The following is a 16481-nucleotide window of genomic DNA, read 5'->3' as shown; positions in this document are numbered from 1 at the left end:
CTGATAGACGTTTTGCCAATACACACAAATAAATTTTTGTGCGCGTGTGTGTACATGAGCAGAGTAAAGTAATTGCGGATTTTTCATATAGTCGGCGTTGACAATTTTTTCACAACTTGTGACTCTGTAATTGCATTCTTTCTTCTGTCAGTTATCAGCTGTTACTTCTAGCTGCTTTAGAAAAAAAGTGTAAAAAAAGTATATTTGATTAAAGTTTATTCTAAGTTTTATTAAAAATGCATTTACTTTCTTTTAAAAAACCCGCAATTACTTTTTGGGCAACCCAATATAAACTTATACTTTTAGTTTAACGTATTGGGTTGCCTAAAAAATAATTGCGGATTTTTTAAAAGAAAGTAAATGCATTTTTAATAAAACTTAGAATGAACTTTAATCAAATATATAATTGCCATTTTGTTCGATAACCTTTTGCCATCTTCCTGGCAAATTTAGTATTCCACGCTCATAGAACTTCTGGCCTTTATCTGTAAAAAACTAAACCAAGTGCGATTTTATAGCCTAATCATTGCCGAAAGTTTTACCTTTTAAGGAGTTCTGCAAAGATCGAAATAAATGGTAGTCTGATGGTGCAAGGTCAGGGCTATATGGTGGATGAATCAAAAGTTCCCAGCCAAGCTCACTCAGTTTTTGGCGAGTGACCAAAGATGTGTGCGGTCTAGCGTTGTCCTGGTGGAATATGACACCTTTGCGATTGACCAATTCTGGTCGCTTCTCCTTGATGGCTGTATTCAATTTGTCCAATTGTTGACAGTAAACATCCGAATTAATCGTTTGGTTCCTTGGAAGCAGCTCAAAATATACCACACCCTTCCAATCCCACCAAACAGACAGCATAACCTTTTTTGGTGGATATCAGCCTTTGAAGTGATTTGAGCTGGTTCTCCATGCTTGGACCATGATCGTTTTTAACTAACGTTGTTGTAAACTATCCATTTTTCATCTCCAGTTATGATTCGTTTTAAAAACGGATCGAATTCATTGCGTTTAAGGTGCATATCACAAGCGTTAATTCGGTTTGTTAAATTAATTTCTTTCAATACATGTGGTACCCATATTAAAATTTCGCACACTTTTTTTCTAAAGCAAGCTAAAAGTAACAGCTGATAACTGACAGAAGAAAGAATGCAATTACAGAGTCACAAGCCGTTGAAAAAATTTGTCAACGCCGACTATATTACTACTATATTACCGACAATTACTTTTTGGGCAACCTAATAGTATGCTTTGCTGCATGTACATACATGCATATATTACAATTTAACCACAGAATCCTGATGAAGTTTGGAAAGGATGGTAAAGCTAATGCGGTCATTGGGAAGTTGGCTACAGCTAAAGAATATTGGGATGCTTTGAAAACAAAGAATTAGAAATCTTATCTATGTAACCGGGTAAGTCTGCTTCGGCAACTATCAACGAAAAGAATGAATGAAAGTCAGCCGATTAAGAACAACATCACAGAATTCTTAGAACTCGTAGCTAGACTTGAGGGTCTTGGAGAAGAATTTCCAGAAGATAAGGTCGTTTCATTTCTTCTTGGAAGTTTACATGAAGATTACAATATTATTGTATCGGCATTAGAAGTGCGTTCCGAAAAGGATCTGACTTTGAAAATTGTTAAAGAAAAGTTGATGCAAGAAGCCAAACGTAGGATGGGAAATCATACCGAAAAAGAGGATGCTTTGAAACCAGAAACGGAAAGCAAACAATTTATCCGAAATGCTATTCTTGTGGTAAACAGGGCCATATGAAACGAAATTAAAAAAAAAAAAAAAACAAAATGAAAATGCCAAATTTGTGTCCAATGTTGAAAAAGATGTAAAAATAACTGGTTTATAGATACTGCAGCAACTTCCCATATGACATGCAATGCAAAATTTTTTACAAAACTGGACTAAAACTGTGGACATGAAGTTTTTTTAGCTGATGTTACGTCACTCAAATCTGAAGGTATTGGCGAAGGAAAAATGTTTGGCCGACAAAAGGATATAATGGTAAAGAAAGTCCTTTTCATGCCAACTCTTGAAGGAAGCTTCCTATCTGTTTCAAAATTAACTAAAGAGGATTCACCGTAAAGTTTGAAAGTGAGAAGTGTGTGATAACATTACGAGGTTAGTTATTTGCAAGTGCTACATTGGAAGAGAATCTGTCTGCTATTGATGGGAGACATGTTGCCTGGATGAGCTCGTGTATCCATGCATGGCATCGACGGCTTGGTCACCGTGATACGGAAGCTGTGATGGCAGGTTTTATCTTGACCACTGCAGTTGTGACAAGAAATGCGAGGTATGTTTAAAAGTGAAAATGACCAGAAAACTTTTAAAACCGTTTAATACCATGGACTTGATACATAGTGATCTGTGTGGTCCCATGCAGAATTGTACCCCTAGGGATCGTTCGTTTCTAGTGGTTATTTCTTTACACTTATAGAATTTGTCGCATACACAGAGACTGGCAAACACATGAAAATATTCAGAACTGATAGAGGTGGTGAATTTTGTGGCAAAGATATACAAAAGTTTCTCAAGAATAAAGGAATAGTCCATCAGCTCACTGCACCATACGCCCCGGAACAAAATGGTGTTGCTAAAAGGAAGAGCAGAAGTTTGATGGAGATGGCAAGGTGTATGTTATTTGATGTGAAAATGGAAATAAAATATTGGGCTGGGGCGGTCAATACAGCCAATTATCTTCAGAATCGTCTACCGTCAACTACTACCGGAATTACGTCATACGAAGGATAGTTTTCAACGTAACCTCGTTTTCAACCTAACCTAGTTTTCAACGTAACCTAGTTTTCAGCATGCAAAAATATTCGGTTCAGTCGCTTATGCACATGTAACGAAGAAACACCGACAAAAGATAGATGCCGTTTCAAAGAAATATATTTTTGTTGGCTATTTCGATAAGACAAAGGGATATCGTTTACTAAATCCGGACGATGACAGCATTACCATAAGTCACGATCTAACATTTACAAAGGAACCGGAGTTAAATAATATGTTTATGGAATCAATGTCTGTCGGAGGTGCAGGTTCAGAATCTCACCATATTGCCAGTGAGAGATATAAAGCAAGGTTGGTAGCGAGAGGTTTTTGCCAAAAATACGGCGAAGTTTATGACCACATTTTTGCTTCTATACTCAGAACATTATTTGCGGTAGCATCCTGCAATGATTTGATAGTTCTCCACATCGATGTAAAAACAGCGTTCATAAATGGCAGCATCGATAAGGAAATATATATAAGCCAACCTAAAGGATTTCAACAAAAAGGAAAAGAAAATCTTGTGTGCCGGTTGAACAGAAGTATTTATGGTCTCAAACAATCTGGAAGAGGATGGAATCAGCGAATTCATCAAGCTCTTGAAAAATTCGGATTTAGAAGGGGGTTGCCTGACAATTGCCTGAATGTTAAAGAAGCTGATGGGAGTTACATTTATGTTGATGACATAATTGTAGCAGCAAAAAGTAATGAGACAGTAAAGGAAGTGAAACTCTATCTAGGAATTGAAATTGAGAGAGATTCTGATGGACTCATACATGTCTCAAGCTGGATATATTGACAAAATGATAAAGCAATACGATATTGAAAATGCAAAGACATCAACTATTCCGATGTATACGGGTTACATCAAGGATAGAAATGAATGGGAAGACTTTAAAAATGAGAATAAATATCGAATGGCTTTGGATCTCTTTTTTTATCTGGCCGGTAATACTAGACCTGATATCTCAGTTGCCGTTTCCATTTTAATTGGAATGAAGTCATACGTCTGTTCCGATATCCGGAAGGTATGCAACATGCAAAGCTTTGTGCGGGAACAAAAACCGTAGAACTAATTGGCTACGCAGATGCAACCGGTGGCTACCTATTAAAACTTGGGCAAGCTACCATTAGCTATGCAAGCCGGAAGTAAAACATTACCACTCTTTCATCGACCGAAGCGGAGTTGTAAATTATGTAAATTATTAAAAGATTTTGAAATCGAACTTGAGGAGAAGCGGTTTTTTATGAAGACCATTAAAGCTGTCCGAAGACGCTGAAGTTAGAAAAGATCCCCGCAGCAAACATATTGAAGTCAAATATTTTTATACCAAGGACAAGAAGAATTCTGGTAACATACGGTACGAATATTGTCCTACAAGTAAAATTATTGCTGATATGTTAACTAAGCCATTAGGAAATATAAAATTGAGAAATTTTCGAGAGCTTGGAGGTTTGGCAACAAAATAAACATTGTGTACACAAGTACAATTACATTCTGCTATTTATATAAATTTACACTTAGTTTTAATGTAGTATGCTTTTACTGCATGTACATAATACATTATAATTTTCTTGAATACATTGTTTCTGTCTGAATAAAACACTTGAAATGAAAAGGTGTCGCCTCGTCTTCATTTTTCGTGATATTTTCTTCATTCTTTGGAAACTTCTAATAGAAAACAGCATTGAGCAGAGTTGATTGATGCCCATTTTGTAAGGATTTAATTACATTGGCAATTAATTGAAGTAACTTTGATCATGGAACTCAGTACTACTTCTACGGAATGTGTTCGCATTTTCTTCGTCAACATTTTTTTTTTTATAATGCGTTTTGACAGTTGTTCGGCCGAAAAGTCGAAGTCAGTACTAGGCTTTATGACATGTTACTGTGTATCAAAATAGCCAATTTACTAATCGTATGTAATCATCATTTATGCTATCACACTAGTATGTTATTTTTGTATGACATAACCTAAAAATATGTGATGGGCTCGGTTTAATGTCAAGCGGTGGCACTCTTCGATTTATGCCGCGGTTGTAGCTCGCCGGAAATGGGGTATTTCTTCCGCTGTTATCCACACATTTAAATTTTTAGTGCCGATTCCGATCCGATTTCTTTGTGTATTTGTCAAAAGGAATAGAGCACCGCTCTAATCGAAAAAAATAACAGTGCTACTTTAAAAAGTGGTTTTCATGTGTTTTTTTTATTCTTATCAAACTATGTGTGCAACTTTAACAATAGCGAAATTTGACGTCATAAGCCTTGTATTGACTTCATTCACATCGAAATGAACTATTAAATTATTGCGAAATCTGGCGGATTCTTTTCTTTGTCAGAACACAAACAAAAACACACAACAAAGACAACAGTATTGAAGCGGATTTGATTCGGCGCGTTTCGTGAGCATTTAATTACATTTGCATTTAAAATTGTACAAAATTTATTTCGATGCAGCGACTTGTCGCTACTATTTTGCTCATAGAACTCAGTACCATTTGTACGGAATGCGTCGCATTATCTTCGTCACCAATTTTTATGGTGCATTTTGAATGTTGTTCGTGTGAAAAGTCGAAGTCAGTAGTATGCTATAAGACAAGAACATGTAGAGTGATGGCACTTTAAGCAAAATAGTAGCGACATGTCGATGCGCCAATACTAATTTTGCTTCAATTAATTGCCAATGTAACTAAATGCTCACGAAACGGGCACTAATCAACTCTGTTTCAGTGATGTTGTCTTTGTTGTGTGTTATTATTTGTCTTTTGTTTCTGTACTGGTGAAGAATAATGTCCGTCAGATTTCCCAATAATTTAATAGAAACTTTCGCTGCGAAAGAAGTCAGTACAAACTCACTCAAAATCAGAATTGCACTAATCACTGATTTTGATAGATAGTGCACTCAATTTGTTCGTTGGGCAACTGTTCCTATCTGTATATGAATATATCTTGCCTTTTATAACGTGGTTTTGGGTCGGTTGATTTTTTTTGGGAAAAAAATCTAATACATAAATATCAATTTGTGTTTGTTGTTTTGTAAATGTGTTCCGTAGTCTTAAAACGGCTTAACCAATTTTAGGAAATGTTCACAAATGATGCAGAATTGGGCCGGACTCTTCCTATTTATTCTAATTTTGAAAAAGCCAAACCTAGGATTTAGGCAAAACCAAAACATGTCTATTCAAAATTTTAATGGGATAATTGGGGGGACCAAAATGAAAAATTGTCCTCTTTAGGGAGAAGTTTCTACATGTCAAAGTACCGCGCTAATGTCGCCAACACTAGTAGGAGATAACTTCTAATCTTCCCCCAAGGCCTGGTTATGCTCTCGTAAATGTAGAACATTTGACATTTCAAACAAAACAATTTTTTCAACAAAAATGTCTTGAAGGTAGGAGATGGTCTGGCGTCGAAGAACTTGGTTTTGAAATTTCTTTAAACCTAAAATTTTATCAGCTGACACGAAAACGGAACATAACATTTTGTTTTTATTGAATTCTATTTTCTGGTTACAGTTGACAGACGTTCGGTATTCGTTTCCATGTGTTTTCATAAAGCAAAACAAAAAAGCTGACACGTTTTCCTAAATTTACGGTATGTTTACGAGAGCATAACTAGGCCTTTATCTTTTTCAAATGTGATTTATATGTATTTGTATTTCCATCGCTGTAACACTGGTTTGTTGCTTATCGGATCAAATAAAATATCGTTGTTAGATTTTAGAAATAATCGCAGCTGTGTAAACAAGCTTTTGACATTTGGATTTATTGCAAAATCAAAACAAAACTTAAGGAGTTCTCAGCTGTTCGCATGACCTCATCAATTTTGTCTTTGCTATGTTTATCCTCAGGCCTTATTTGGCAGCATTTTCATTCAGTCGTTCCAGATTCGCCTTTATGTGCCCGAGGCGATGCGCAAAGAGGCGTATATCATCCGCGTAGTCGATGTTAAGACACCAGCGTATGCCATAGGGTCCTCAGAATTAGTTGCTTATAATACGGAGTTTAATAAAATTAAAAATGGCGTCGGTGACAGGATGCAACCCTACTTCATTCTTTTGTCGATACCGAAAGGTCAACACTCTTTTGTATTGAATCGGACTGAAACTTCAGCATTTCTATACAGCTCCCTAATTAGTGTCACCATTCAGGAATGCCCTTTTTCAACAGCGTGCTCCAGATTGAACTTCGCGAAACTGTGTCAAAAGCGCGCTCGAAGTCAATGAATAAAAGGTGTAGGTGTGTAGTAAGTTTTGCAGACTTTTCAATGATTATGCGCAGGGAGTTAATGTGGTCGGCACAAGAACGTCCTGGCCATGTAGGCGAAATACGCTTCAGAAGAAGAATTGCCATCACTTTATTTATTGCGTTTTGCAATGTAATACCCCTCCTCTACACTGGATGAGGTCACCATCTGTTTAGTTTGTCGGGTCGATAAGTCACTAAACGACACCCATCTGCTGATTAAGGTTTATCATTAGGATTAGCTGTAAGCATATATTCAGATAAACACATACTGTTAACGAGAAGAATATCGATACGATAAATTATAACCGGAGAATGAGAAACCGGATGTTTTTTTTGTAACGAAAATCTTTTATTTTTGTTAAATATTCCAAGCATTTTTAGCTTTTGCGCTTATTTGAATTTGCTATTAAATTGGTTTTTATACCCTCCACCATAAGATGGGGGGTATACTAATTTCGTCATTCTGTTTGTAACTACTCGAAATATTCGTCTGAGACCCCATAAAGTATATATATTCTTGATCGTCGCGACATTTTATGTCGATTTTACCATGTCCGTCCGTCTGTCCGTCCGTCCGTCCGTCTGTCTGTCGAAAGCACGCTAACTTCCGAAGGAGTAAAGCTAGCCGCTTGAAATTTTGCACAAATACTTCTTATTAGTGTAGGTCGGTTGGTATTGTAAATGGGCCTTATCGGTCCATGTTTTGATATAGCTGCCATATAAACCGATCTAGGGTCTTGACTTCTTGAGCCTCTAGAGTGCCCAATTCTTATCCGATTGGGATGAAATTTTGCACGACGTGTTTTGTTATGATATCCAACAACTGTGCCAAGTATGGTTCAAATCGGTTCATAACCTCATATAGCTGCCATATAAACCGATCTTGGGTCTTGACTTCTTCAGCCTCTAGCGTGCGCAATTCTTATCCGATCAGAATGAAACTTTGCACGACGTGTTTTGTTATGATATCCAACAACTGTGCCAAGTATGGTTCAAATCGGTTTATAACCTGATATAGCTGTCATATAAACCGATCTTGGGTCTTGACTTCTTGAGCCTCTAGCGTGCGCAATTCTTATCCAATTGAAATGAAATTTTGCACGACGTGTTTTGTTATTATATCCAATAACTGTGCCAAGTATGGCTTAAATCGGTCCATTACCTGATATAGCTGCCATATAAACCGATCTTGGGTCTTGACTTCTTGAGCCTCTAGAGGGCACAATTCTTATCCGATTTGAATGAGTTTTTGCACGAAGTATTTCGTCATGATATCCAACAACTGTGCCAAGTATGGTTGAAATCGGTTCATAACCTGATATAGCTGTCATATAAACAGATCTGGGGATTTGACTTCTTGAGCTTCTAGAGGGCGCAATTCCTATCCGATTTGGCTGAAATTTTGCATGACGTATTTTATTTTTACTTTCAACATCTGTGTCAAATAAGGTTCAAATCGGTTCATAACCTGATATAGCTGCCATATAAACCGATCTGGGATCTTGACTTCTTGACCCCTAGAGGTCGCAATTATTATCCGATATGCCTGAAATTTTGTACGACGTATCCTCTCATGACCATCAACAAACGTGTTTATTATGTTCTGAATCGGTCTATAGCCCGATACAGATCCCATATAAATCGTTCTCTCTATTTTACTACGTGAGCCCCAATGGGCGCTATTCTTATACGAATTGGCTGAAATTTTACACAGGTCTCCAACATATAATTTAATTGTGGTCCGAACCGGACCATATCTTGATATCGTTTTAATAGCAGAGCAACTCTTTTCTTATATCCTTTTTAGCCTAAGAAGAGATGCCGGGAAAACAACTCGACAAATGCGATCCATGGTGGAGGGTATATAAGATTCGGCCCGGCCGAACTTAGCACGCTTTTACTTGTTTGGGCATGATATGGTGGCCACCGTAGCGCAGAGGTTAGCATGTCCGCCTATGACGCTGAACGCCTGGGTTCAAATCCTGGCAAGACCATCAGAAAAAAGTTTTCAGCGGTGGTTTTCCCCTCCTAATGTTGGCAACATTTGTGAGGTACTATGCCATGTAAAAGTTCTCTTCAAAGAGGTGTCGGCACGCCGTTCTGACTCGGCTATAAAAAGGAGGCCCCTTACCATTGAGCTTAGTCGGACTGCACTCATTGATATGTGAGAAGTTTGTCCCTGTCCTTTAGTGGAATGTTCATGGGAAAATTTTGCATTTGCATCGTCCAGATGTAGCCAATTCATTTTCAATGCGTTTAACTTCGACGATATTTTTTATTTTTTCGACCTTTCTGTTTATAAACTGTTAAACTGATAATCAAGCTCGAGGTCCTCGAGACCTCCGTGCCGAACTTTGGATACCCACCAAGATAGTTATATCCAAAAATTGGCTCGTCTGGATCATATTTGGATTAAAAATTCTTAAACATGCCACAGTTTCAATGAAATTTGGGAAAAAATCCCCTTTTTGTGGAACAAAATTGGAAGATCGGTTTATGTGGCAGCTGCATCTAAATATGTTCCGATTTTGCTCATTCAAGAACTTAACCCGCGTATAGACAAAATACAATTCCGGGCCAATATCTCCATTTTGGTGGCTGTAGAGTGATTACCACAGACGGACCGACAAACGGACATCGTTACAACGTCTTCGAATTTTGTGTGTTCCATACAGGACGCCGAACTTTGTGAGAAGTTCCGGACGCCCCAGTCCAAATCTACCTCTCCGAGAAGATAAACTCCAAGTCACCATCGAAGAAGAATCAGTTTGACAACGCCAATGCAATGTAGTCACCCCACGCCATCGGCCTACTGCAGAACTAACGAATGCCCGAAATCCGAAGAGTGCGAGTTCCTGACTCTCTCAGTCAGAAGACTGTACTCAACACAACACCCTCCACGTACAAGTGCAAAGGTCTCAGATCAAGCATCGCACTTAGTGCTGCTCTTGAAGAACTCCTCGTCGCCCTCGATATCAGCACCGCCACAATAGTGCTGATGACGTGACAATTGTGGTTAGAGGAAATATCCCAGCACTCTTAGAGATATACTTCAGGAAGCTCTACGTGCGACAGCGAAATTGGCTATCGAAAGTTGTGTAGGCGTAAATCCGTACAAGACAGAAGTATGTCTTTTCCGCAGGAGATACAAGTTGCTTACAGTGGCATCTGTCTCCTTGGGAGGAGAGCGTGTTCCATTTATTGAAAGCGTAAAATACCTGAGTGTTTGGCTAGGCAGGAAACTTAACTTCAAATCCAACATTTTGGAAAAGGCAAGAAAGTCAACTCTTGCCCTATACACCTGCAAGAGGGCTATTGTCAACATTGGGGAGGTTTACCGCGTGTCATGCACTGGGTATATATTACAGTTGTCAGACCTATAATGTTATATGCTGTTATGGTCTGCTGGACGCGCGCTTCAATGCCTCTTTTGGCTTGACAACTATTTTCCACCAAAACAACGCTTTACACGCCAAAAAAGGTTAATTTCAATTAAACAAATTATCAACACTGTTCCAAAATTTGTGAAAGATACTAGGCTTAAAGCGTAGTACTGATTTCGATTTTACGGAAAATGTTGCTAAACATCAATTAAATTTTGTGAAATCTCAATGTATCCAATTGTGTTGCTAATTTGTTAAGTTGTAATTAAACTTTTTTATTTCGGAGTTTCGGAACTTTTTATTTATTTCGAATCAGAATGTGATTCTGAGTCGATTGGTATTCTTATCAATGGGTCTAGTTCTTCTCCTTCTTATAATACCCTGTACTATGGTACTCAACCAAATTAGTTATTCAAAACAGCAAACATTTTTGTTAAAACAGCAGTTTTTGTCTGCTGAAAATGGGAAAGCAGACATTACTGCTGTTTCAGCAAACATAGGGCTGCTGTAGTAGCAAATGTTTCGGTGAGCTAAATCAGCAAACAAAATCTGCTGTTTTAAGTACAAAAATAGGGTGAAAAAATTTTATGCTGTTTTTTATGTTTGCCTGTTACTTGTTTTTACAACTTAGGTATTTTTTTTGGAAATTTTGATGGGAGTGATGATTTTAATTTGTGGAATGTTACTGTAAAGAAGCTACCTGATCAACAGATTCATTGTGCACATGACATCGCATCCATTGGTATACATTTCGAAATGTGGCTGAGCTCCCTTGGATTTTTTGTTATTGCTTTATTAATTTGCACATGACTGGCATGGCCTTTTGTTTCTAAATGTTAAGAAAAAAAGATTTTGGAAAGTATACATTTAATGGTGATTATAAACATCAACTGAGACACACATTCACATTTGCATTTTATTTTTTCTTCTAACATCCCATTCATAATTAAGCAGCAGTCATTTTCAGCAAACAACAGACTTTTCAGCAGTATGCCTGCTACACTGAAATTTCAGAACTACTGTTCCAACTACTACAGCAAAATTAACTACTACACTCATAGTTTGCTGAAAATAGCAAACACTGTCTACTGAATATAAGTAGTTAATTTTTGCTGCTATTGTAGCAGTAGTTTTGCTATTACAGCAGTAGTTCTGTAATTTCAAAGCAGCAAATTTACTGCTGAAAAGCCTGTTGTTTGCAGAAAATTACTGTACCAGACAACCATAAAAAGGAGCATACACATTTTTTTCAGAAGACTTGTTTATTAAAAACAATAGATTTTGTTAGTTGAAATAGCAGCACGAAATGTTTGCTAATACAGCAGCCCTATGTTTGCTGAAACAGCAGTAATGTCTGCTTTCCCATTTTCGGCAAACAAAAACCGCTGTTTTAGCAAATATTTTTGCTTTTTTTTGAACAGCAGACAGTGTTTGTTATTTTCAGCAAACTTTTTTCTATGAAATGACTAGTACATCAGATGAGGTGGAGGCCACTGTGGAGCAGAAGTTAGCATATCCGCCTTTGACAGACTCGGCAGTTAAAATCCTTATCATTGAATTAAAAGTTCAACCGAATAGCACCCATTGAGAGAAGTATCCCCGCTGCATATCAGAGAAGAATTCCCGCTGCAATTTGTTACTCTATGAGGGTGGATATTAAAATTATATAAAGGTTTTATGCCTTATTGATGTGGGATGTCAACTCCTAATACCGAACATTGTCTCAGCCTATGAAGGTAATAATATTTCATGAGTGCTAGTTTGTTCTTGAAACAGATCACGGTAAAAGGCACCTTTGGCGCACTTACATGTTGGATGGATCATTGCCACGTTGCGGTTATTTCAACGACAAGTCTATATCGGTATTACTCCTTCCACCCAAAAATGTATTTAAAAGATTTTATCGAAAAATATTTACTGTTAGCATAGAACAACGTAACACCACACCAATTACATACATGATGTTCTTTCCTGCGTTTCGCCCTTCCCACACCATTACACACACGTTTGATATCACACCAACAGATCAAAAGAAGAAACCTGGATGTTCTTCATAAAAATCCGTCATAAAATTCCATTACGTTACATTTGAGGAGTAAATGTACGGTTGGGGATGAGTAGGTTTTTGCGTACGATTGTGCGATTGTGCGCATACAGTGCACAAACGGAGTTTCCAGTTAAATATCTATTACGGACAACTAATATTCAATGCTAATTTTCTTAATTTACTCTGCCTAACAAAAGGTGAATTTATCCCCGTCGATGATTTGAACTGTCGTGTCGTCAGCAAAGCGCAAGCCCATTCGTGCCAATAGTCCTTGATGCGAGAGAAGAGAGAAGGAGATTTGAGTAATTCATGAGTATATGATTCAAAAACAGATTGTGCCCCCGTAGTAGTAGTAGTTGTAACCCAACAGACCAAGTATGTTCAAAAAAGCCATTGGTTTCAAAAGTATTTCTGGTATCGCTAACAACATGATAGCTGTGTCAGCAAAAAGTGTGTTGTTACTAGAAGCATTTGACTGGTTTGGAGGCCATCATAGCGCAGAGGTAAGCATGTCCGCCTATGACGCTAAACGCCTGGGTTCGAATCCTGGTGAGACCATCAGCAAACATTTTCAGCGGTGGTTTTCCCCTCCTAATGCTGGCAACATTTGTGAGGTACTATGTCATGTAAAACTTCTCTTCAAAGAGGTGTCGCACTGCGGTACGCCGTTCGGACTCGGCTATAAAAAGGAGGCCCTTGAATCGGACTGCACTCATTGATATGTGAGAAGTTTGCCCCAGTTGCTTAGTGGAGTGTTCATGGGAAAATTTGCAATGCTGTTGAACATATTATTTTTCCATATTCCATATGTATATGTAGGCTCACTTTTCAATTTCGCCCTCATATAAACTGATTTTCTGATATTAAGCCCTGAGATGCCATTAAAGGCTTTTTTCCATCTAATTTTGATAAATTAGTGGTGTGATCCACGCAGGTTCGAGGAGTGTCTCTCGACACGTTTTACATGAATAAATATCTCACAAATTTCGCCAGCATTAGTGAGATGGCCTTAGCTGAACATTTTTATAACCTTTTATATCATTGGATGGGGGTACACTAATTTCGGCGTTCCGTTTGTAACACCTCGAAATATTTTTCTGGGACCCCATAAAGTATATATGTTCCTGATCGTCATGGCATTTTGGCTGAAATTTTGCACAGATCGTTTTGGTTTGGCTTTCAACAACTATGCCAAGTATGGTTTTAACCAGTCCATAAACTGATGTAGCTGTCGCATAAACTGATCTCCCGCACTTCTTATCCAATTTGGCTGAATTTCGGTTCATAACGTGATATATTGGGTTGCCCAAAAAGTAATTTCGGATTTTTCATATAGTCGGCGTTGACAAATTTTTTCACAGCTTGTGACTCTGTAATTGCATTCTTTCTTCTGTCAGTTATCAGCTGTTACTTTTAGCTTGCTTTAGAAAAAAGTGTAAAAAAAGTATATTTGATTAGAGTTCATTCTAAGTTTTATTAAAAATGAATTTACTTTCTTTTAAAAAATCCGCAATTACTTTTTGGGCAACCCATAGCTGTCATAAAAACGATCTCCCAATTCGACTTTCTGAGCATTCTGGAGTGCGCAATTATTCGAAGATTTGCTTGAAATTCTTGAGGTGGTATTTTTCTATGACTTCTAACGGTCCAAATCGGGCAATAACTTCAAATAGGTCATATATATTTGAAAAAGTCGTTTAAAAAACTTGACATTCGTGATCCATGGTGGAGGGTATATAAGATTCAGTCCGGCCAATGCTAGCACGCTTTTACTTGCTAATGATATTTTCGCCCGGCCTTAGTGTCAACAGAAGTTTCGCCGAAGAGCTATGGGAGTATAAACATTTGGCCCAGTCCAGCTTTATGCCTTTTATATGGTAGACTATTTAAAATCAGTAAGGAAAGACAATAGTCGGGCGGTGCCAACTGTACATCTACCCTATGAGTAAAAAGTGGGAGCTATATCTAATTCCAATTTGATAGACCTCGGCGGATATTTTCAGATGGTTATTAATCCGTATCAAATTTGGAGCAAATATGTTCAAACTGTAATAACTACGGTTGACAAATGACAACATTATTGCAAATTTCTCAAAGTCTGACGAACATATATATGGAAGCTATACCTAGATTTCGACCTAACTCTATAGATATTGGGGTAGTCGTCGAGGAAAGCGTTGTGGAACAATTTTTCAAGAATGGCCAATAAATGCGCTTGCAGTGGCTCTAGAAGTGAAAATCGGGCGATATACATATATGGCAGCTATATCTAAATCTGAATCGATTTCTATGAAATTCACCATTAATATTAAGAGTCATAAGAAAATTTTTTCTTGCCAAATTTGGAGAATAACGGCTAACAAATAAGCACTAATTGCAATATTTCTCAAAATCAGAAGACCATATATATGGGAGCTATATCTAAATTTGAACCGATTTTTCCAACCAAAAGTATGTGCAAATATGAAGACGATCGGATGAAAATTGCGACCTGTAGTTTGCACACAAATTTACATGGACAGACGAACAGACATAGCTAAATCGAATCAGAAGGTGATTCTGAGACGATACTCATCAATGGGTCTATCTCTCTTCCTTCTGGGCGTTACAAACAAATGCACTAAGTTATAATACCCTGTACCACAGTGGTGGTGTAGGGTATAAAAATGTAAACAAGTCATGAGGGGATAGCAACTGGGTCGAAACACAAGGATAAGGGTTCATCTTGAAAGACTTGTGGCCGTAAAATGAATTAGTATGAGGGCTTTCCATTTCCCGGCCTTGTCCATTCCCTGCAAACAGGATTATTTTAATTGGAAACACAAATTTATCTATCACAAAACACACAAACACTTGCATTGGAAAGAACGTAGCTAGGATAGGTTATAGCCCTGGTGTGTGAACAGATGCACTTGGACATTTTAGTCCATTGTGACACCACAGGACCTTCAATTGAATCAGCCAGATCCCCTACAATTCAAAAAAATTTAAATTCAACTCCTTCTAACTCGTACACAGTAGGTTTCTATAGTTTTGACACCTTCTGCAAAAAGCGTTACTTGCAACCTTTAGTCTATCAAGATATTTTTCAACCACGCACTGACTTATCACCGTCATGAAGGGCATAATGTGTCTGTCTTTTTAAAGTTTCGCTTTAGAAACAAAAATGGTGGTATGTCCAATAAAAAAAAATCATTAGGCAACAGACAAATAGCTGTCAGGTACAAGAAAATATTTATATATATTTAAGCGACAAAGAAATATCCATACTAAACTAGGAATTGAAATGTGCGAAAACAACAACTCCCATAAGTAATTTTTTGGCTTCTAATGTACAATTGTGTATCATAACATCGAAATAAATCCGAATAAACTCTGAAAGAGTTTGAATTACAGATTGGGTACACTGTTTATAATTGGTAGACAATTGAGTTCTGGTTTTGTTACATTAAGTTCAACTTGGCATCCCTCTCAATATGCAGAATCTATTTTAAAATTAAATAGAATATGTATATATAATTTAGCTTGATGTTAAATTAATTTATAAATGAAGAAAAACTAGTGGAAGCCCCGAAAAACTTGTTCTAAATATCAAGCAGGAAAGGTTTTTTCAGGGCAAATTAATCTGAAAAAACATGTATTTTCATCGTAAACAAAGTCCAATGTTTTTCACAAAAGAAGTTAACTTGTCGAAAATTTCCTTTGTGTGAAACGAATAATATATTTACGTATAGCATTAAAATAAAAACAAGGAGGAGGAGTGCCAACCAGGGTTGTACATTTTGGGTACAGATTTTTTGCTGTTGGACAATTTGGCACTACCCCCCTTAGTGTATCCTGTCACTGTCCAGGACTGTCATATTGTTAATTTTCGGAAATGACTGTCTTCCAAAAAGCGGGAATGGTTTAGTACTTAAAGTGCTTGTGTACGGTAACTGCCGTCTGTTGAAACACTAGCCAGCTATGTATGAGCTACATACAAGTACCTATGTATATGTTGAAATTGTTAAAGTTTGGAGT

The 16481-nt window shown here is 37.4% G+C and overlaps 1 long non-coding RNA gene across 1 annotated transcript; it reads right to left on the bottom strand.

Annotated features, from left to right (window-relative positions):
* Window positions 1-11842: 11842 nt before the first annotated feature.
* On the bottom strand, window positions 11843-12657 carry LOC106081919 (uncharacterized). The gene is made up of 3 exons (XR_001220426.2): window positions 12373-12657; window positions 12223-12285; window positions 11843-12142 (listed from the first exon to the last, which is right to left on the bottom strand). It is a non-coding gene; the product is annotated as an uncharacterized LOC106081919 (long non-coding RNA).
* Window positions 12658-16481: the final 3824 nt, after the last annotated feature.

This window comes from Stomoxys calcitrans, chromosome 5 (assembly GCF_963082655.1).
Source record: "Stomoxys calcitrans chromosome 5, idStoCalc2.1, whole genome shotgun sequence".
Taxonomy (NCBI): domain Eukaryota; kingdom Metazoa; phylum Arthropoda; class Insecta; order Diptera; family Muscidae; genus Stomoxys; species Stomoxys calcitrans.
Note: the sequence above shows the minus strand (reverse complement) of the source record. Positions and strands in the feature narration are given on the sequence as shown.